This window comes from Diadema antillarum, unplaced genomic scaffold (genome assembly GCF_040938485.1).
Source record: "Diadema antillarum isolate AM-2024a unplaced genomic scaffold, OU_Dant_1.0 seq00000153_RagTag, whole genome shotgun sequence".
Classification (NCBI taxonomy): domain Eukaryota; kingdom Metazoa; phylum Echinodermata; class Echinoidea; order Diadematoida; family Diadematidae; genus Diadema; species Diadema antillarum.
This window is the reverse complement of record NW_027271226.1, coordinates 66,305-88,503: the sequence shown is the minus strand read 5'-3', so window position 1 is coordinate 88,503 and position 22,199 is coordinate 66,305. Positions and strand designations below refer to the sequence as shown.

The window sequence follows — 22,199 nt, the reverse complement described above, 5'->3', positions numbered from 1 at the left end:
CATTAGAACCCCTCCCCACCCCCCTCCCCTGGGTCCCAAGGGGGGCATCCCTGATTCTGCCATGAACAAACTTGAAACTACAGTCATCAATGAACTAACTCATAGTATTAACTTAGCTCTATCACTTCTGGTTCTAGAGAAGAAGATTTTTAAAGATTCCATAATTTTGGGGGGTTTGGGCCCCCCTGGGGGCCCCCTGGGTGGGTCATGGTGCCCATTTTAACAAATTGAGTTCCTAACCCCCTAGGGATGCTACCTGCCAAGTTTGATGAAAATCGGTCTTGGGGTTTTCAAGAAGAAGATGAAAATGTAAAAAGTTTACGCACGACGCACGACGGACGACGCACGACGGACGACGCACGACGCACGACGCACGACGCACGACGCACGACGGACGCCGGACGAAGGGCGATCGCAATAGCTCACTTGAGCCTTTGGCTCAGGTGAGCTAATAAATGCAAGCCATAACATAATTTGTGGAAACATGATAATTTTGAAAATTGAAATTCTTTAATTCTTAATATCCTATTTTGAGCAAGAGCATAAACATTTCGAGGAATTATATGAAGTTTAAAACTTTCTACTTGATAAAAATGCTCACAAGTTCAGGTCAGACACTGAGCATCAAACCACAAATGAACTGTACCCAATTTCAGAGTTGTCTTCGCAGTAAGTTTGTCAGAGTATTTCTTGGAAGTGACTATGGCTCTAATTTTATTTTATATCCATAGAAATGCTGAAAAACAGATCTTTGGCGTCAAAAGTAAAACAGGTAGTCATTACTCTCTCTAGTGTTAGCTCCAGATTCAGATTAACCCCTTATGTGCCACGTTCGCATGCCCGATTCGCTCGACGGTGTGCCAAGTTCGCATATTTTGCTCAAACACACAATACCGCCAAAACCAATCGATAAATCACCAAATGCCACAGTAAAACTGAAAGCTTCATTCAAGATTCTATTCCTCACACATGTAAACTTGTGATGCCTCGTGATTAAATAGTGCAGTTCCATTGGAGGTCTCTTTAATAATTTCTTATTTTCTGTCGCGGTTTTGTCTGCAACAGCCATGCCACCCAAACCTAAAGACAATATCATAGCTACTGGCCATTTGCAAAACAAACAAACAAACAAACAAACAAATCAAAAAACTACCAAAACAAAACTAAACTACACAAAACAACACAAAACAAAACAAAACTAACCATGGCTTAAATTTACAACACAACAAAGCTTGGAACTTTCTCTCTAACTTTGCTTCTTGCATGTCTAGCATGAACATCTCTATAAGAAGTTACATGGCTAAAAAAAAGAAAAAAAAATGTTTTCCAATAATACTTATGCATTGTGGTCTTGGAATAATGTGGCACACAAGTGACACACATAGAGTTAAAGGGGAAATCCAGTCCAAATATAAGTTAGTCTGATAAGAAAGAGTAAAATATTATGAGTTCAACAGTAAAAATTTGATTGAAATCAGGTGAAATATAAGGAATTTATGACATTTTGAAGTTTCGCTAATTTTCCAGGAAACAGTTCTTGAACGGTCAATGTGAATATGCAAATGGCAAAGTGAGCATGTCATCCCCTCACAACTTGCAATATAGTTTGAATATAACATTTTGAAATTTCCAGTTTTTCATTCAAACCCGATTATGCTCAGGCTCAAATCCTGATATATCAAACTGATCACTATTCTGAAGTTATTCAACCAGGAAAAACATCATGTTTCAGACTTCAATGAGAAAAACATTGAATTTTCATCATTTTTTGTACACGATCAATGGAAAATTGTGAGGTTATGACATGGTTAGCTCACTCATTTGCATATTCATATCCACTGTACAAGAACTATTTTGCAGAAATTAGCAAAACTTCAAAATGTCATAACTTCCTTATTTTTCATCCAATTTCAGTAATTGTTTGTTTTTACTTGAACTTGTATGATTTTACTCTTTTTATCAGACTAACTTACATTTGGACTGGATTTCCCCTTTAACAAACTTATAAGATGAGAGATTGGTAGAGAGCAGTGAGTCAGACAAAGTATCCTGGTTAGTGCTGATGACTTTAGACACCATGGTATTCCACCAAGAGAAAGAAGGAACAGGTGTTCCTACATGTCTGGCTGATGACATATCAGATCTATTGTTAAATCAAAACTCTTAAATCTTGGTATGTATGAGTGCATGTGTCAAGTATGACCACAAAAAAAAAAAGGGGGAAGAAATGAAATCCTTTCTAGATCTGTTAAAACAACAATTTTGCACTTGGCTATGCCCATTGTAGATTTGGCACTACTATTCACAATGCGACAAATGTACTGCAGGTTTTGTGTAATAGAAATGCCAATCATATACCTCATATAATCTTCACATGCTCGATGGGACTGGCCAAAATGACCCACACCTATGACTAATAGGCTTGGACCAGTTCGCTTGGAGAATTTAAACTCGATGTAGAAAAGTTGAATTACGGAAGTGATAATAGTGTGGTCATAGTCAAGCAAAAGTTGAAGGGGTAAGATGTTATGATTACACAAGTTTGTAGCAGCAAATTATCAGCAATAGTAACTGATTAAACGTAGTAGCAGTAATAGTAGTAGTAGCAGCAGCAGTAGTAGTAGTAGTAGTAGCAGAAGCAGTAGTAGTAGTAGCAGCAGCAGTAGTAGCAGCAGCAGTAGTAGTAGTAGTAGTCGAGGCAGAAGTCGAGGCAGAAGTAATGGTAACAGTAGTAATAACTGAAGAAGTTGCCAATATTTTCTACTCTGTCTATTTCAACTGTGTATGATATATATTTATTACAGAGTGCAGTATATATGTTCTTATGTTATAATGGTATTTTACCTGTATCATTACTTGGTTATTTCAAAACTAAACAAAGATAATCATAATTATGGCACAAGAAATTGTAGAAATTTTTACTTACCTCAGATTCGAACATCCTCCTACAAAAAGTCAATATTTTTTCAAGGCCCTCAAATCTGGAATTCTATCCACTCTGATGTGAAATGTAAGAAAACCGTGACAAGTTTTAAGAAAGCTTTCAAGCGTATTTTACTTGAAAGGTATGCTGGAAGTTACCAATATCATTTTCAGAATTTTTAAGAGATTAGCATGTTAGGGGTGTGCTTGTGAAAATGGCATCTTGTGTATTGTTAATGTGCTGGTGTATGTTTTTTGTCAGTGTATGCATGCGTGTGTATGTGTGAGTGTATGTATTATAGAAAGAAGAGACCTGACGCTGTATTTACTTTTCGGGGGTTAGTTTTAAATAAGGCCCATTGCCTTCTCACAAACCCCTTCACTTGATATCTTTGGTTGTTTGCTTTGTTTGTTTGTTTGTCACATTGTCATGTTATACTTGTCATACCATTGTCACATTTTGATGTATGCATGTTTTAGTAAGTGAAAATAAATGAAATGAAATGAAGTAGGGGTAAGCATTACATGAAAAGTTGCAAAGAGTTTGAATATCTGCATTCACTAAAGAACTTAAGACTAATATTTGCTTAATTATCACAAAAATTGATATGAGTGTTGGTTTCAGTCAGTGACTTTCAGTGACATAGCAAAGACACTTTACCCAACAATAGATATTCATTACTAATGTCCATTACTTCCTAAATTCTTTCCTTGCAGCTCTCTCACCATCACCAAAAAAAAAAAAAATAATAGTAATCACTATGAAATAGACATTTGTCACTGCAAACATCATTTCTACAATAGTTGACTGATGGTGATTAGTGGGTCTGGAGCACTCATAAATTGCATGTTAGACAAAGCCGGGATGGAGACTAAGTGACTGAGATAAATCATATTTTATCACATATGTTTCCTTTCTATGATCATGCACTTGAATAAACATTTGTTACAAACTGATTGAGATTGTGCTTTACAATCTCATCAAATACATTTTTTTCAAGATTCCCTTGACAAAATTAACTAAGGTTTTTACAACAAAGAATAGCGATTCATTTTATTTTGATATTTAAAAGAAATAAATGCATTACTTGACAACACAAGACAATAAGACATGAGAGCTGTGTGGACACTATAACTAAAACGGAGGACTGCTTTCCTTCCCTGTAAACAATATTGTACTCGTATCAGTGTGATAGATCCTCACAAAATTATATGTCATGATTCTGTGTCCAATCTCTACTTTTTACAGCCAGTTTGCAACCATCATGGCCCAATAAAACCAATGTATTTTTACAGCGGTCCAACCTCACTCCGTAATACCTCTGATAAGAAATGGCCAGGGGGCCCTAGAGCACTTGAGTCTGTTCGGATAACTGTGGCATTCATCGTCTTCATTATCTGGAGTAATCAAATAGAGTTTCCTAAATTTTCTCTCATCTACGGACATTTCTCTCCAAGCATGGCTTGCATCATCAAAGGATGGGTCAGATGGACTTCAAGCAATCTTCTGCAGCCATGATTATTTGGCTTCCACCTTGCGCCAACTTCGGTAATTAGTAAAAAGAGTGAATATTCTGCAACCGAGGTATTTCCTTGAGCGCGGCCAAACATTCAACTCGAGAGAGGATGAAGAAGAGAGACAGCATCTGAAGGGAGAGCAATCAGGTAAGACTTGCAGGAGGTAAAACAAAAAGCCGACAAGAACGAAGCAATTAAGCAAATGGTACTGAGAGTGAGAATAAAGGCAGAGCCAAAGCCAAGGGGGAAACTCATTAAATTGATTTCAGGGTTAATAAATTACTCTGACTATCCCGTTTCATTCTCCTGGCTGCATCGGCTCCCAAACACTTCATTAATCAGATTTTGGTGTGAAAGTCTTGGGAGCAATGTGTGTGCAATCGGGGACGAGCAGGAGACGAACACAGAGATATAATATGGGGGAAGAGAAAGCCTGCTTGTGTATCTACAAAAATACGCACACTTTGCGCACACGTAGGCACGCCCGTGTCCCTAATGCAAAATTCTTAAAATGTCAACAGTGAATTGTTGATTAACTCCATTGAAGATCCAGAAACCAGAGATGCCCTCTATGATACAAGAGTTGTCTAATTCAGTCCAATAATACTTGGCACTGACCGCCGCTGTATCTCCCGTCTTTGCAACAAGCGATCATTTCGCCGAAAAGTTCAATTAAAAGTTCAGCGCTGACTTTATCTCCCTCACTCCGAGATGACCCAATTATCTCATTTTGCACTCAGCTCTCCTGGCAGAAAGTTGGGATGAGGTCTCTTGTGCTGATAACAAGACAAGTGAGCAGCGAAGCGAGAGAGTGTTTGAACTAGACAAGGAGATGATGGGCTCGGGAAAGGTCCCCGGAACCCATGGGCCGGGAAGCCCAGAGATTTGAATAGACTGGGGCTATGCCGCTTAAGTAAATAACAGTCGTCATAATGTAGCATTTGTGATTGCGTGTGCAAGGCAAGAAGGGAGAGAGGGAGGGGGGAAAAAGAGGAGAAATGGGGCGATCCATTTTGGCTAAGAAACATTGTGTACTCTGCTTGTGAGTGGACTGCAGCGAGCCAGCAAGCGACCAGAATGAAGTCTGACGACTCGTGGGCTTGTCTGGGCACAGGCAATTTGATAAGATGTTGTGATAATCACATCAGTAACAGCATAGCCCCAGCAAAGACAAAAGTACAGGGCGACCGGTGCTAAGCACCTGGGTTGAACTTGCCGCAAAGTACACCCACTGCTATCCGCCCCGATATCCAAATTCAATATTAATTAGTTACTGGGGGCTACGGTACGAGTGACAGTGCCAAGTGCGGAGAAATCTGTCATTCACGCACCCCGTGCAAACTATTTCACAAACAAGGCCTCTGGGCATCCTGTATTATTACCCCGACTGGGTTGGCATCACCACGGCTATCTCCTCAGCTTGTGACGATGATGATATTAAAAGGCCTTCGAGGGAGGAGTGTGATCCGAAAAAGAAAAGTCAAAATCTGGGCAGAAAGAAGAAAAAAAAGTGGGAAGAAAAAGTGGAGGAAAAGGAGGAAAGCCATCATGTCGCCGTTTCCTGAATTAGACAATCGTCACGAACACGGCTTCCCCACAACCCAGCTCTGACAGTAAGCTAATTAACCTTTTGCCACAGCACCAGTTAAAGAATTCATGAGAACAGATGTACTTTTTCATCCATAATGTTTTTCTTCCTTGCATGCCTTCAGGCATGAAAACTTAAAACAATCAAAGGCATTGATCATTTCACACAAGACATATCCAATGCATTCAAAAGAACATGATACATGCGTGCATAAACAGGCCTGGCCTGCGTGAACACTAGTTGCTATGCTGGTTACAGATAACTCATAATCGGTTAGTGTTATTACACTTCTGTGAGGTTAGATATGAAATCAAAGTTATGTGAGAGGTGATGTTTTGATCATAGCACCGAATACGTAATTTCATCAGCATCCTTCTTCCAAGTGCATGTTCCTAATCTTCTGCGGTATGCGTTCCCTGAACAGACCCCGACTTTTAACAAGGACAGCGTTGTTTGTAATGGAATGTACTTGATCAAACAGGACTCCACCAGCCCGAGTTTATTGCGTTCCTCACTCGCGAGATGGATTTTTCATTAATGCCTCTTTAATATGGTGAACCTCAGTGAGCACCCCGTTTCATTTCCTAACTCCATCGGTGTTGATTTCATTCCCATCAAGCACCTCATTTTCCCATTTGTGTCAGCGAGAAAAGAAAGGGAAAAAACGTGAAAAAGTGAAATTTGACCACCCTGAATTTCTCACCCTAAGTCAAAAGAAGTAACTGAACAGGGCAAAATGATTACCAATTTTTTTGTCATTGCACTGTTTCCTCCTACTCTGACCTACTCTCTCTCTCTCTCTTTCCATTTCCTTCTACTCCTCTTGCTGCAAATAAACTGAAAGCAAAATCAAAGCAGGTTGTTTGGGTTCGAATCATCCAATCAGCAGACGGCCGATGTAAGACCAAGCTTCTTCTCATCACTTCTTCATTTATACCTCATCTTTGAGAGTTAATGCAATTTAGCGGAATTTCTGTAATCCCGGGCCAGCTATTTTTTTACCTATCTCTTGGCAAACAAGGAGTTGGACGGGAACCACTAACTCGGTTACATTTTCCCCTCAGGAGGGCGCCGGTGCCCCCCACTGCAACCGGTGAAAGAAACAAGGTCCGTTAATTGTTTGGAGCAGCTATTTTCGGGAGTAATTGGCCCCAGCAAAAGGAGAATAAACAGATGCGTAGTTCTCATCACAAATAATTCAATTGGAAGTCAGGCATTCCCAGGATTTATCGGAGGTCCAAAAGATAGCATCACCACCAGGTCCTGTCCTGGAAGATGCCACCTCTCAGTGGCATGCCACCCCCGTTGCCTAGCAACAGAATAGTTGCCAAAGTATGGGGGTGGGCAATCCTCCCTGTGCTGTCACGAACAGAATGGGTTAGTAGGAACAGAAGTCATCACCGTACACATAGTCAGCAGGCATCCCACAGCGCATCCTACAGCCACATATCATTCTCTTACAATATCATCAGCGCTTCATATAGTAAAACATATTTGAGTCTTATATTACAATGAGATATCACTTCAACTTCCCTGCCACAAAACCATTTCTTGCTCATGTCAATTGGAAATAGAAAACAAAGGGAAACAATCAAAACCCATCCAGGTTCAAGTATATCTCATAATCTGGCACAACTTAAGGCATATAAACAGACAATATCTCATACTGATGTTTGCATTTTCACAGAAATCTACACCCCTTTTTCTGACTACCAGTAACTGAACATTTTGCTACATTTGATTCACACAAAATGTTACTTTTGAAACAACAAATGACTGAAAGAAAAACAATGAAATGTAAATACATTACAAACTACAGAGACAAAGTCTCATTACAATCATCCATGTAGACGGCATGATTCATCCATGTCCTTCCGAGGAAACACTCACAGAAACAGAAACTAATTCTACCTGAGTTTTGCTGGTGCCAAGCAGACGATCGGAAAACAGAAAAGATCCGATGAAGCAGAAAGCCTGTCACTCCAAGCCGTATCAGGTTAGCTTAAAAAGACAGCTTTTCACAAACTTAAGACCACTGAAGCCTTACCTAAGTCTTTGCGCAGGAGGGATGGCTGTGCAAAAACAAAGACGGAAAGGCATCCCACAATGAGGAGATATTATCAGAGAAAAGAATGATGAGTGGACATGCATGCACTGAATTACAGCCTGCCTAAGAGGCACTCATCCATTATGTATGACTGCAGAGCCTTAAAAAGTAATTTGGAGGGTTTTTCTGGAGAGACAATGGGCCCTGAGAGATGGAGATGGGGGCAAGGAAAACAAAAGGGGTGCAACAATGGGGCGTAGCTCCTTGGCTCCGAAACAATGCCAAACTTTCCCATCGAATCTTGGGCGGAACAATTAGCCGGGGCCAGTTCTGGGGTATTGATTGGGGTCGATGTGCTGTGGAGATAAATAGATAACAGTCAGACCTGTAATCATCCGGCCCGCTTTCAAGGAAGATGGCTTCAAAACTTGTTAATTGGAGGACGAACATTTCACATTCCCGCCAGACACTTCACCAAAAATCAATAGCACCAAAGAAAACTAAATGAACAGAGCATCGTTCTGTTTGTTTGTTGAAGTATATTTCTCTCTCCCTCTCTTTCTCTCTCCTTCTTTCTCACACTGTCTTCCTCTTTCCCTTTTCCATGCATAAACTTCTCACTGTGTTAGAGTGGTATATTGTTTGAAAGGCATATAATATTGCAAGGGTGATAACAGGGGGTTGATTCAATTGTTGGCCCTTAATTTTCTATTTTCTCATCAAAAAGTGGGGCCCTATTAATAATCCACCAGGCTGCACCGTGGCACTTTCTCCCTGATCAAGAGGCAAAAGAAAATGAAGAAAGAGAGAGAAGGAAATTCAGTGGATGCAATGCAATCCTAATTAATAATGGGAAAAGAGTTCAGCTTGATGCATTGGAAGTGATTTTTTTAAACAAGAGCCCTCGGTGGAAGTGTTGGCATCTCTGTCTGTTATCTCCCTAATTTCTAGGTGACTTCTTTATCTAATCACATTTGATAGATTAACATTCTGATTCCCTTATAGGATGACTGTGTCTGTGACGCACACGCATCATCTGACTTTACACCTAGACTTCTCAACTACTGCCCATTACAAGAATGCAGCAAACTTCTTCTTCGAAGAGTACTAGTATAGACTTTGACTTGCTTGTTTCATTTACATGCACATTTTGCTCAAATTTGCCTTTTCTGCATGAATACTTCACAACTTTCACTTTCCGTTAATTTCTTCTTTCTTTCTACTACAAGCCTACTCACGCCTTTGCATTAAGCTACAAAACATATCAAATATTAACACGTTCGGAATCACCCATCTCATCTGAAGTGTTGTAAATCATGTGGCAAAATGAAATTTGTGGCATATGCCCAAGGAAATCTGTGGAAAAAGAGTTGGTAGACTTTTATGATTTCTACGACATACACATCATTGGTTTTAAAATAACTTTAGTTCATTGAAATCTAGTCTGAGAGAAAATTTCCACTCACACATCTTATTCAATGATCGCCACACAGGTAGAAATTTACAAGGAGTGAGAAAAATCCAAGTGGAAAGTCAATATTTGATATTATATATCAAATCTTTCCATAAATTTCTTCAAAAGACTGACAAAGACTGAAATTGAAGGAAGATCAAGTCACCGTGCATTGAGATCTACAGATGCAGCTGTGATGAATAATATTGTGTCTAACAAACAATAGAATATATGGTAAAAAGAACTGGACAATTGACTTGGACCTTGGGTGTTAAAATACTAAAATGTATTCTACAATATATTCACAGTGAGCCTGTTAATAGCCAGATTTAAGCTAGCGAAAATCATTGTTGACAAGGGTATTTATGTTTATGTTTGACTGGGTGCCATTTTGATTTGGGTGCAAGTGCATGGTGTTACATAAAGGGTGCTTCAGCAGATGGTTTGGTGTTCTGTTTACAAGGCTATCAACTCATTTATTATCAAGTCAAGATCTGACTAAATAGTACAAGTCCTCATCACTATATCTACAAACACTAAAATTACCACGTAACTGTAAAAATGACAGCTTTGCACAACTTTGTAACATGATCATGTCCATTTGAATGGTCATCTTGAATCCCCACCCCCCCCAAAAAAAAAAGAAACAAACAAACAACATAGCTCACAAACAGAAGTGATATTGTGCCCCTTAAAATGGTTGACAGCAGTTTGTAATGCTGGACATCAGCTTATCAACATAATAATATTCAATATCTACTAACAATTGATCAGGAGCATGTCTTTAGCAAATATCCAAGTAGAAGTATCCGTAAATCTCACAAAGGCTCACATATTTCCAGTAATATTTGTGTATAAATGTGCATTTTGTGCATAATATGTACACATACATGCTATATTAATATATAGATATAGAGATAGATAATAGAGATTTTCATTATCTTTATTCTGAAATCATTCATTTATTTAGCTTGCTAGAAAGCTCCTTAAATACTTAAATGCACATATCAAAGCATAATTATATGCTGTCTTAGCCAGAAGTTACTAGAATCCTGAACCAAAGACAAGATGCATGAATCTGCTATGAAAGAAGTCCTAATATGAATGTACTCAAGTGTGAAGATGAGCTTGTTTCATGGGGGAATGCTGAAAAGATTTTTGTCAATTGTGTACTCGGGAGAAACAGAGAATAGAGAAAGACAGGAAAGGTAGAGGAAAGGGAAAAAAAGAAGAATAATCTATTTTATCTCAGTGTGCATGGGGGAAAACTGGGATTAATCACATTATGTGAAGCAGCGCATTCATCATATCACATTGACACTCTATCTCATATTACCCTCTCCCGAGGAATTAGCTGCTCCAACGCAGATGCGAGAAAATTGCATTATTATGAATAAATCAATGAATTACTTTCTCTTGGAGCAGCTCGCTCAGGTTTTCTTTTTTTTTTGTGAGGCAATGGAGAGCAAACCTTGCAACAGTTAGAAAAAAAAGAAGGTTTCATTGCGTCATATAGTTTCCTGATGCGGAGGGGGGGGGGATCTTAAGATTGCAGCAGTATTAGTTTCATATTGGTAATGAGGATGCGAGGTGATGAACGTACGATGAGTAGGGCAAGAGATCCCAGGGAGAGGACGTAATTCACGACCCCCGGCCAGAGATTTCTCCTCGGCAAACCTCCGGCTAGAGTAAAACAATGGTTCACCCCATGCAATATGGATGCTGGGAGATAGGCAAGGTGAAGGCAAACATATCGTTTTTCAGACAGAGTACCCCCATAGCTGGGGGAGCCTAAGACGACCCCCCCCCCCCCCTTTCCTCAGCTACTTGTCATACAGGGAGCTAGAGAGGAACTGAGCAGCATCATTACGCCTAGCGGCCTGATGGTTATGTAAATCCACCATCAAGATCTTCTCTCACTTCATTCTGCCTTTTTCTCCTTTCATCAGTCCCTTCATTCTCTCTCTCCAATCCTTCTTTCCATCCTCTTCTTCTCTTACTATCTCCTTTAGTCTTCCTACAATCTTCTCACATATTCCCATCTCTTCACGCCTCTCCTTCCTCTTTTCATTCTTCTATTCTGTTCTTGGTCACTCCCCTCTCTCCATCTCTCTTCTTGATTTGTTCAAATTCCTCTCTTCTCATAGTTTCTCCATTTTTTCCTTGTTTCTCTCTTTTTCTGATTCTTCCCCTCCATCTCTCTTCTTTTGATATTTTTCCTCTCATAACCCATTAGGGATGGGCTGATTTTGCTACAACACGCATTTCCCATAGACACGTGCCCAAGTATACTCGGGACTTGTCCTCAACGGGTTGACTGATTTATATTTTCGGTCGTTTTGCCATCTTCTGATTACTCTTCATTTTCAAATTTCATCTCCCAGTTTTTATTTCTTTTCAATCTTTCCCTCTATTTCTTTCACACTTAAGTCACCTTCTGTTTAATTCTTTTTTTTTTTTCACTTTCCTTCCCATTCTCATCTCTCTCATTTTGATTTTTTCCTTCCGACTCTATACTTCTTCTCTGTCATCCCCCGTTCATTAATCTATATTTCAATAGTTTTGGGAAGGAGATGAATTAAATGGAGAGAGAGACTTATTCTGTGAAAGCACAAGGGGTAAGATAGTTTTTGAATTCTTGTCTTATGCTATCTATGGCAGTAATGCCAGTTGATTTTAAACGCGTAAAATCAGAGGTATTAAATAATTTTGTGTGGAATAAGCAGCACTCTAAAATGACATTTTCAAGTGAGAAGTTTAAAGCCTCATGCATCTTTACTCCAAAGAGTTGTTACAAAATTAATAAGCATTCCTTCACACATCAGTGTAATCACTAACTGATAAGTAATCACCTTGAAAGAAGCAACAAATGCATCATTTCAGAGTTTTTTCTAGACACTGTTTGGTAATTGATGTTTGACAGTAAGCACTAAACTATTTCTTACTCCATTGTTCAATCCTACAACCATCAACAAAGAACAAATTCAAGCATGACCATGAATCTTCATAAATGAGCTCCTTCCTCCCATTAAGATGTACAAGTACTAAACAAAAAGCAGGTCATGTAGACTGGAGGTTATGATGAATGAATGCTCTGAGAATTTTGACAGCATGATAATTTTGCAGAGGAAGATCAAACAATGTCTGTACAATATATAGCAGCTCCTTGATCTACGGCTTTGAAAACACAAGTGGATTTGCAAAAGAAATATGGACAGTGATTTAGTGTAACTTGCATGCATTCCTGTTTATTAAAGAAATATTGCAAACTGAGAGAGCAACAACAGAATAAGAATTGCATTACCGCATCACAGCACCCAAATAAATACATTTATAAATCTAAAAGCACAATTCTCAAGGTGATTAGGCGCAGAAAAATGTAAGGGAAAAGCCTCGACAAAGTGCTGAATACAAACACAGGGATGAAAAGGCTAATCAGCATTACCAGGAAAGGAGGTTGATGAAGAAAGCAAGAAAGCCTATCTGAAGGTTGCTGTTCAGTTCAGCCAAGGGTGGACAACAGAGGAGGGGATGCCATGAGAGGCGGGTAAAAAGAGAGAGAACAGGTGAATCTAACTAGGTCTGTGGATACAGTTTTCTCTCCTCTGCCTCATCTTCATTCCTCCTCTCTCTCTCTTACCCTCCCCCCACCCCTCCCCATCTCTCTGAATCCATCTCCATATCTCCAAGTTCATGTCTACTTCTATCTCTGTGCGTGAATCTGTCTGCCCCTCTCCCCCCTCCCTGCCCCTACTCTCTCCATCTCTCTCTTCATTTCTCCATCTTTCTCCGTCTACCCCAACTTACCCTTCCGACTAATTAGTTTGAAGAAGATGTCAGGGAGAGGAAGGGACTGTGAGAGTAAGACCTGGAGAAGCCGAAGGAAGATAGGAGACGGGAGGAGGGGGAGAAGGAAAATCAGGACAGGTGAAACTCATCTTGTGGGCAGAGCCAAGTATTGATTGGCTGCTAATAACTCCCCCAGCAAACGAACAAAGAGACAGCTTCATGGTCGCTTTCCTACCACCAGTCAGCTTGTGCTTGTTTTCCCCACAACTCTTAGAATTATGTTAAGAAAAGGCAACGGGGCTGAGCGCTGTAGAGAAGTTGGGGGGAAAAATAAAGATTTTCCCTAGCAAAAGGCAAGAAACTGGGTATCTGTCAATAATCTACTTGCCTGGACTATTTGTCTGCAAGCTACTCCACATGCTATCTCCCTTGGACCTAGCTACACTCATTAACTCCCTCACTCTCCCGCACTCTTCCTCACCTCTCCGTGGCTCATTCTTCTCGGCATGTGGATTTTTATTTTCAATAAGAGGCAGGCACGGTGGCCGGTGTAAACAGCTAAAGTCTTGATGTCACACTGGGGAGAATGTATGAGCTGTTAGGAACAGGAAGTGAGCTCACTCAAGGAGTGCAGAGGAAGGAGGAGGAGGAGGAGAGGGAGAAGGGGGAGAGAGGAATGTGGACCGGTCTCAGAGAGGGGAGAATGTCACTCCAGGATGGCCTGGCCATTGAAAGGAATGGCCAGGGCAGAATTTCATTTCCACGTTCCTCTAATTAACTGGAAAATCAATAACTTTCAGTAAAACTGAAAAATCAATAGCATCACGTATATGACCAATTTGCAGTGTGCTGCCACTCCAGTATTTTCTTTCTGTTTTCTTCCCCCCCCCCATAATTTTTTCCCCCCATCAAATCTTTCCCCCCCCCCCTCTCGGGACTCGTCATCGTAATGCCCCCGACTGAGGCCAAGCGACGATAATTTCGCTAACGAACTTGAGCAAAATCTTCTGCTACGTGGCGCTGATACAACTACTGCGAGTGACAGGTAAAGTATTTTGTCTGTCTGATAAGAGCCATTACAATTCAGGGGATCTCTCCACATCATCTCTCCCAACCTGTACCTCGATCTAATACTCCTCCTCCTCCTTCTTAAGGCAGGAGAGATTTTCATCTGCTACTACAGTCCACCTCGCTACACTTGACTGGAGATGAGTTAATCCAGTCTAAGAACAAACACCAGATTTCTCCTAACACGGCATCGAAGGGGCAGTCTTGCGTCACCGTGCCTTAATTAACATTTCCACAGCTCAACCACATAGCCATGCACTTTCCAACATAAATGCTTGAATGCTCCAGCAACCGAATATTCAGTCCTAACACCAAGCATCCTGCCTCGGCTCTCCACCCCCCCCCCCCCCCAAACAGGTCGGCGGAGCCGCTCAACAACCACTCCAATCAAACTCTTCTCACTCAATCATTACTACACATGTCAGATAACAATTAGACATCAGACATGGGTATTAATTGATGATGCATCGGACTTCCCTCCTCATTCTGCATCGGGCAGTTTCCTCTCCTTCGTCCCCCCCCCCTCCCCATCCCCCCCCCCCACCTCTTGTCCAAATACTCCATTTCCCCTCCTAATTAGTCGCAGCGCCTCGGAAATGCGCATTCCCTGTGTAAAGGACGTGTGACTGGCTGGTAAGCGTTTAGCAGGGAGTTGAGGACACGGGTTGGCTGCAGCCAGCTTGTCCTCATCGGGTCACAGAGTGCGTAGGACAGTGAAACTCACTGCTGGATTTTACAGCCTCTACACTCAACCTCCCTCTCCTCTCCTCCCCCTCTTCTTCTCCCTCCTCCTCCTCCTTCTTCCCCTTCTCTCTCTCCTTCTCTATCTTTCATCCCTCCATCCTGCACTCTTCTCTCTCTCCCCTCACTTATCCAAAATGTATACATTTCTAATGCCCTTTCTCATACAATGTATTGCTATACATGGAATTGCCAAACTTGAACACATGTAAACGTTTTTATTCTTTTTCTTCCAATGTCCAGCACAGACCTGACTTATCTTTGGTCATATCTCTAAGCAGAAGATTTCTTTCACCATTTTAATATCAAGCTCTGTAGCTTCAAATCATTCTTTATCACCACTCCATCTATTATGTTCTGTCTCTAATACCCATTTCATGCACACTTGATTACCATCAATTCATTACATCCCCTCTATTATTTTGGAGCGCACTCTCTAACCATATTCTTCTATCAGTGTGAAAGCATTTGCCAAGATGTTAAAATGTGTTGAATTAACCAAAGATGACAAGATCCAGAGCTAACCACACAGTCCAACTACACAATAATAGCCAACATTATCCCATGATTCTCTGGACACGTTCAAGTTCTCCAAACGATTGGAGTGAGGATTGGTGAGCGGAGAAGATTGGCGATGAGGACAGCAAGGGGTTAATCATTGATGAAGAGGATGTGATTTTCAGCCATCTCCTCAGCTCCTGATTCCATTCTTCCCTTGAGATCTCCCTTGGTCTTCTCTCTGTAGGACTTTTAGTTTTCCAAGGACTCAAACCTCGATGAGTGCATAATGAATCATTTGTCAATGTTTGGAGGAGTCTGGCTCTCAACTTAGGCAGCTCTGGAGGCAGCTGGAACAGAAGCAGGCTCACAGCTTCAACAGCCACTGCTAAACCTGGGGACGATTTCATCTCAACTTTGACATGTCCTAGTCCAACACCAGAGAGCCTTGTGTGGGTATACGTATGTGTGTGTATGTACACCAACACCAAAGAGCCTTGTGTGGGTGTACATGTGTGTATGTACACCAACACCAAAGAGCCCTGTGCGGGTGTGTGTGCATGTACACCAACACCAAAGAGCCTTGTTTGGGTGTACATGTGTGTACGTACACCAACACCAAAGAGCCTTGTGTGGGTGTACGTGTGTGTATATACAAGGATCATCATTAGAAGTGGCCCAGTGGCCCAATGCCACCAGAAATAGACATCGGGAAACTATTTTTTGAGAAAAAATATGTTTTGGTGGCCCAATTTCATTGTCGGGCCACCAAAAGAAAAAGTTAGTGTCAAGCCTCGGTATACTCTAATATACACATTTTTTTTTTTTAATATTACAGCTCACTTTCAGCACACCTCACTATCTCAAGTGATATGTCATCTGTGTACATCAAAGCACATATATGTATACAAATATATATATATATATGTATACCGGTATATACACACATGCACATAGATAACATTGCATCACATGTGGGGATGGGGCGTGCTGAATGTGAGGTGTAATATGTCACTTGGTGAACCACAGAGGTTTGAGGGTAAGCTTGTGGTTCGGGTATCTCTCAGTCTTGGGTGAGACCGCAGCGACAAAAGGCTCATTGTCAGATCAGGCAGGCCCCTCTTTACAGGGAGAGAATGCTCAAATTCACAGCCTAGTTAAAGGGAAACAGTTTACAGGGAAACTATTGGGAGGCATTGTTAATTCCTTTTGTGATGTCGTAATATTGATTACCAGTATTTACAACCACCCCAATTTCGATAAGCAAGTGTTTTCACAATATTACCCACCTTGGGAGGGCTAAGCTGACAACTCACCTTTAAAAAGAAAAAGGATGTGCCTGAGATGTGTTCATCTGTGAAAGAACAAACAGAAACAAGAAGAAAACCATTATGTGACATTCTGCGCTAAACCAAAATATCTGTACTTTTCTGTATAATAAACAATCGTTAGGTAGCTTTGTATTGATTTCCACATAAATCATAACACCATCTGCCATGCTATTCCACATGAATAATAGCAAGGAATGTTTCTACTGGCTCTTAGCTACAGTACACCTAATCACAGGACAACAATAATTTCACTTGAGATGCAAAAAGGAATAAGTACGACATGGAGGTTGTATGAGAGGCATAATCTGCCAACATTCTATGAGTTAAGAGTGTGCGTTCCTTGGACTAGTTGGGATCACGCTGATAGCAGAGACTGAGGTGTATCATACGACTGTATGAGAATGAACTAAATCTGGAAACAGAACATTATCGACAGTCATAAATGTAAGGATTAGAAAGTAGAAAAACTTAGATTAAAATGCAATGTCACGGTGAAGTTTAAGTTGTGCATACTCATACCAGTCTCTGGTAATTAACATGTTTTTATGTTTTCAAGGAAAAGCAAAGCATAATATGTGATCAGCCTTTCAGAGATTATAATAACTGGAAAGGAAGGTTTCAGTTCCATTTTACGCAGTGGGTGCATGAAACTATCACTTAAAGGACAAGTCCACCTTCATATACATGTGGATTGAGTGAAGGCAACTATATTAGTAGAACACATCAGTGAAAGTTTGGGGAAAATCAGACAATCCGTTCAAAAGTTACGAATTTTTAAAGTAACTACGCAGTCACTGCTGGATGAGAAGACTACTACAGTGTATGATGTCATATGCATACAACGATATAAAGAAAATAAAAAGAGAATTTCACAAACTTCACTTTTTGAATAAAGTACACATTTCTTCGACTTGCTACTGACTTATGTTAAGGGGTAATATTATTCCCCGCCTTCTGAAAGAGAGAAGCCAAACATTCTTTTGTTATGCTAGAAAAGTGAAAATATGTTGAATTTTCTTTATTCTTTCTTTATATCGTTGTACATATGTGACGTCACAAGCTATAAGTAGTCTTCTCATCCAGCCTTGACTGAGCAGAAACTTTAAAATTCATAACTTTAAATCGAATGTCCGATTTTTCTCAAACTCTCACTGATGTGTTCTACTAATATTGCTGCATTCACTCCACCCACATGTTTATGAAGGTGAACTTGTCCTTTAACTCTAGCCACTCTAATAATTTACAGCCATATATATATAACATATCATAGGAAATTTAAATGTACTGACTATTCACATGAAAGTCCAAATAAGTAAAGCTGTTCAATGAGATGAATGCATGACACTTGATATTGATGTGCTTGACATAAATGTAAAGATTATCCATGGAAAACATGCATGCAAAGGGAAACAAGAAAAAAAATGTTTGCAGACACAAACACACAAACTCCAGCTTATTAGTCTGTCTCACACATTCCTTACATGGTTGTATAACAAGGATGAAAAAAGGCAAAGATTCTCCCCAAACCCAGTCATTATTTCCAATCTGCAAAGTCAATGATGACCAGTTTGATCAAATCATTCCTGCAGCTAAAAATAGTTAAATTAATTTGGAAAAGATCAGACAGTGTTGACTACCTGGAATGACACATCTGTGAGACCATTTTAGCTCCATGGTGAGACTGAAACTTTGGAAATCACAGTGGGAAAAAAAATGGTGGCATGACATCTGGTTGACCTTACAAAGTCCTACCTGTGAGTTGGCTGTACAGATGACATACTCGTGCCCTTCCACCCCCCACCCCCCCCCCCAAAAAAAAAAAAATACCACTCTTTCCATCGATTGAATTCATTATTGACATAGTTGATTTGATAATGGTGATGGTGATGATGATGACGGTTTTTGTAATCATAACTAGTATCAGAATCACCATAGTATTTATATACAAACTACAAACATCATCATTGCATACTCATGCCCACACATCATGAACATAAATAGCACAAGCTACAACTTTGTATGAATCTAAAATAAACTATCAGCCAGTAGCACCAAAAGGACATGTGCACAAATGGAAGTTAGCTTCATATATTTCATATACAAAATGAATAGCACTATTTATTATATTATGGAGATGATATTCTAGGATTTCAACATTTTTTCAACATTTTTTTTCTATATCAACCATGATATCATTCAATGCCCTGTTTTCACAAAATAAATGTGAACTTTACAGAAAATTATAAGCCAACAACAAACCCTCTCACATCAGATGAATTCATGATGCTGCTGTATGTTTCTAGCAATGGTATAAAATGGCTCTTCTTTGGCTATTAAGTTTGGCACATAATCTTAGAAGTTATGCACACAGCTTACAAGATATATGAGGTCTGTAAGTCATTCATGATAACCCAACGTATAGCAAACTGTGATCACGGTTGGTTCTCATCATAGGTTGGTATCTTCCTGCTCAACAATCGGTTACCTTGGCAACGAAAAATCCATTCAATCATTCCATTGAACATTAACTTTGCAGCGTGTATTGACAATCTAAAGACTTAAAGTAAATATGTTAGAATCTACCAAGATGGTGATGATGACAGTGATAATCTCATTGCTGCAGTTGTTGTTCGCCATGGCAACAAGATGGTGGTGGTAACAGGGTGGTAGTGATGTCTGAGACCAAGGACATGAATACAAATAACTTCTTACAGCCTTCTACCATTCAAAATCATTTTCATCTTCTGCGTCTTTCAAACATTTTCAACACCACGTACACTACTGATCATATGGAGATGATATATTATGCCACAAACATTATACCAGTACCTTCAAGTAGTACACTTTATTCTTCAATGTTGGGTGCTCATCTGTGGATAGCTGGGGTTTCAAATGGCACGCATCGAAGTTATTCCATTCAATACCAGGTTGCCATAGCCAATTAATTACCCATGGGTACCCCACTTTGGGAAATAGAACCAAAATGTATGTGCTACATACGGTATGTTACTCAGCACCAAAATTGTTGACATCTTCTACTTGAGCTATCATAAACTGGAAAAGTTCTAATGCTACTGGACAATAAATCTAGTATGATGAACATTTACCTAATTCTTACTGCAAAGTGATACAAAGAAAAATACTGAATGATACCATATCTTATATACCTGTCATATCACACCCAAGAACTAAATACTGCTTTATGATAACCATATACTGAATTAAAATCTACTTTGGTAGCCATAGCATGGTTGAGAGGTGTTGTATATAAATGAAGAAAAAAAAACTTTGGCTTTTATTATGTCAGCATAATTTCCATCACAGACATCTCAAAATTGTTTTGCTGTTTGCTAAGGTGCATTTCCACCCCTTTTCCACATAGAAACACAACCATAAAACAGAAGAACTGCCCAAGACTGGAGACCGGAGAATATCACAAAATCTCATACAACCACCAACCAGGCACCCAGAACAGACCCATCATTGTAGTCCTCCATTAACACTCTCACTCCTACTAGAAACCTTGGTATATACAATGTCAATGGCATTTTCAAAAGCTGTTCCTGAGAGGGGTTAATTAATATACTGTACACCTGTTTCACCAAACCATCAGCCAATCATCTGTAAGTCGGAAGATATAGAATGACATATTCCCACAGAATCTCCTGTCATGTGCAGTCTTGATCTCCAAAATGGCTTTCACATTTCAACTTGACAGCCAGGGTGAGAGTGTCCTTGGACTCCTGTATGTCCAAGAATGTTAATGTTTCCTTCTGCAAACTCATCAATGCCCCCCTGCCGGGAAAATTGGACTTAAATCCTCCTGCAACTCCCCCTTCAAAATGCCACTAGCACAGCATGCAGAGAGGATGCAGATGGTGATGACATAGTTAAAGCTTGCAGCCTTCATTTGACTCCTGTTATTTACATTCAGGTGTTGAGTTTGTAGATCGCATATACCCTTCCACAGATTGTCTACACATTCAGAAAATAAAAATGTTTGCACATCAAGGAAAAATACTTTCAGAGGCTTATAGTTAATTGAAATAGTTAGATAAATACTACAAACAAAGCTTGCATCACGTAAGTGCCTTTACCTTGTTTACTACAAAATATGTTGTAGTTCTATACGCTACAAGAAATCAAATAAAACATGGAACCCCATGTCTTGCGCATCAAAAGAAATGAACCCTGAATAAGCTCATGTTAAGTTTAACAGCCAAATACTTCTGGCAATATTCACAGCCAAAATTAGAGACTGCAGACTGTCAAATCTGGAGAATAACAAATAAAACTTGATATGATAAATATTCCAGTAAAGTTTGCATTAATCTTCTCTAGCATGTCGACATCGGAGTAAGATATGTCTTACCCACAATGCATCAAACACTCTATCACTTCAATATCTACAGGTGTTGTGTGTGTGTATAGGAGCTAAAACCAGTATTCTTACTGAAGGAACAAAGCATTCTAGACCAACCAACATAGGTAAATCATGTCAAAGCTAAAATGGTAGAAATAAGGTCTGTCTAGCTGATATCTAAATATACTATAAAATATTATAAACCAAAGACAGAAAGTGACATCTTTCTACAAGGACTTCCACCAACCTTGCAATCCTTTTAGAATTCAAAATACTGTTATTTCTTTTGACAACTCAGTCCACATTGTGCTATCCAAATTCTAGTTCTTAGAAGACCTAATTTACAGTGATGTAAAATCATAATGTTGTTTTTGACCTGTCATGCAGTCGTACACTGTACCTTTACCATGACATTAACCGCTACAGCAGGGAAATCAGTTTGCTTGTCAACATTTGCAGACTGCAAATTCACTGCCAAAGGACAAGTTCATCAAGGAATCTTTACCCCTGGGATTGAGTAGTGATGTCTAAATCAGAGCCAATGTGAAAAATATGCATATTATTCTATCCCTAACTAAAATTATGCATTTCATAATACAGCAATACACATCATTGTCATTTTCATCAAATCACAAATGTCTAAAGTCATCAGACGTCCAAATTTTAAGACAAGGTTCAGTAGTAGGCAGCAATTAAAGCTTAGAAACTTCAGGAAGATGGAGAAGCGAGTAGAAAGGTTTTCAGTCCAAATGATATTAATGAACAAATGGGAATGATGTAAAGAGCAGTCAGAGTTGATTTGGGGCTCTTTCAAGACACACCAAAGAGAACATTTTCCAGATGACTGCCTCAACATAGTGCAATATTTTGGCAGGTTTTTT

General features: G+C 39.7%; 1 pseudogene; it reads right to left on the bottom strand.

Moving 5' to 3' along the window:
* The window catches only part of LOC139727812 (zinc finger homeobox protein 3-like), a 244,515-nt pseudogene that overhangs the window by 176,017 nt on the left and 46,299 nt on the right, over positions 1–22,199 (bottom strand).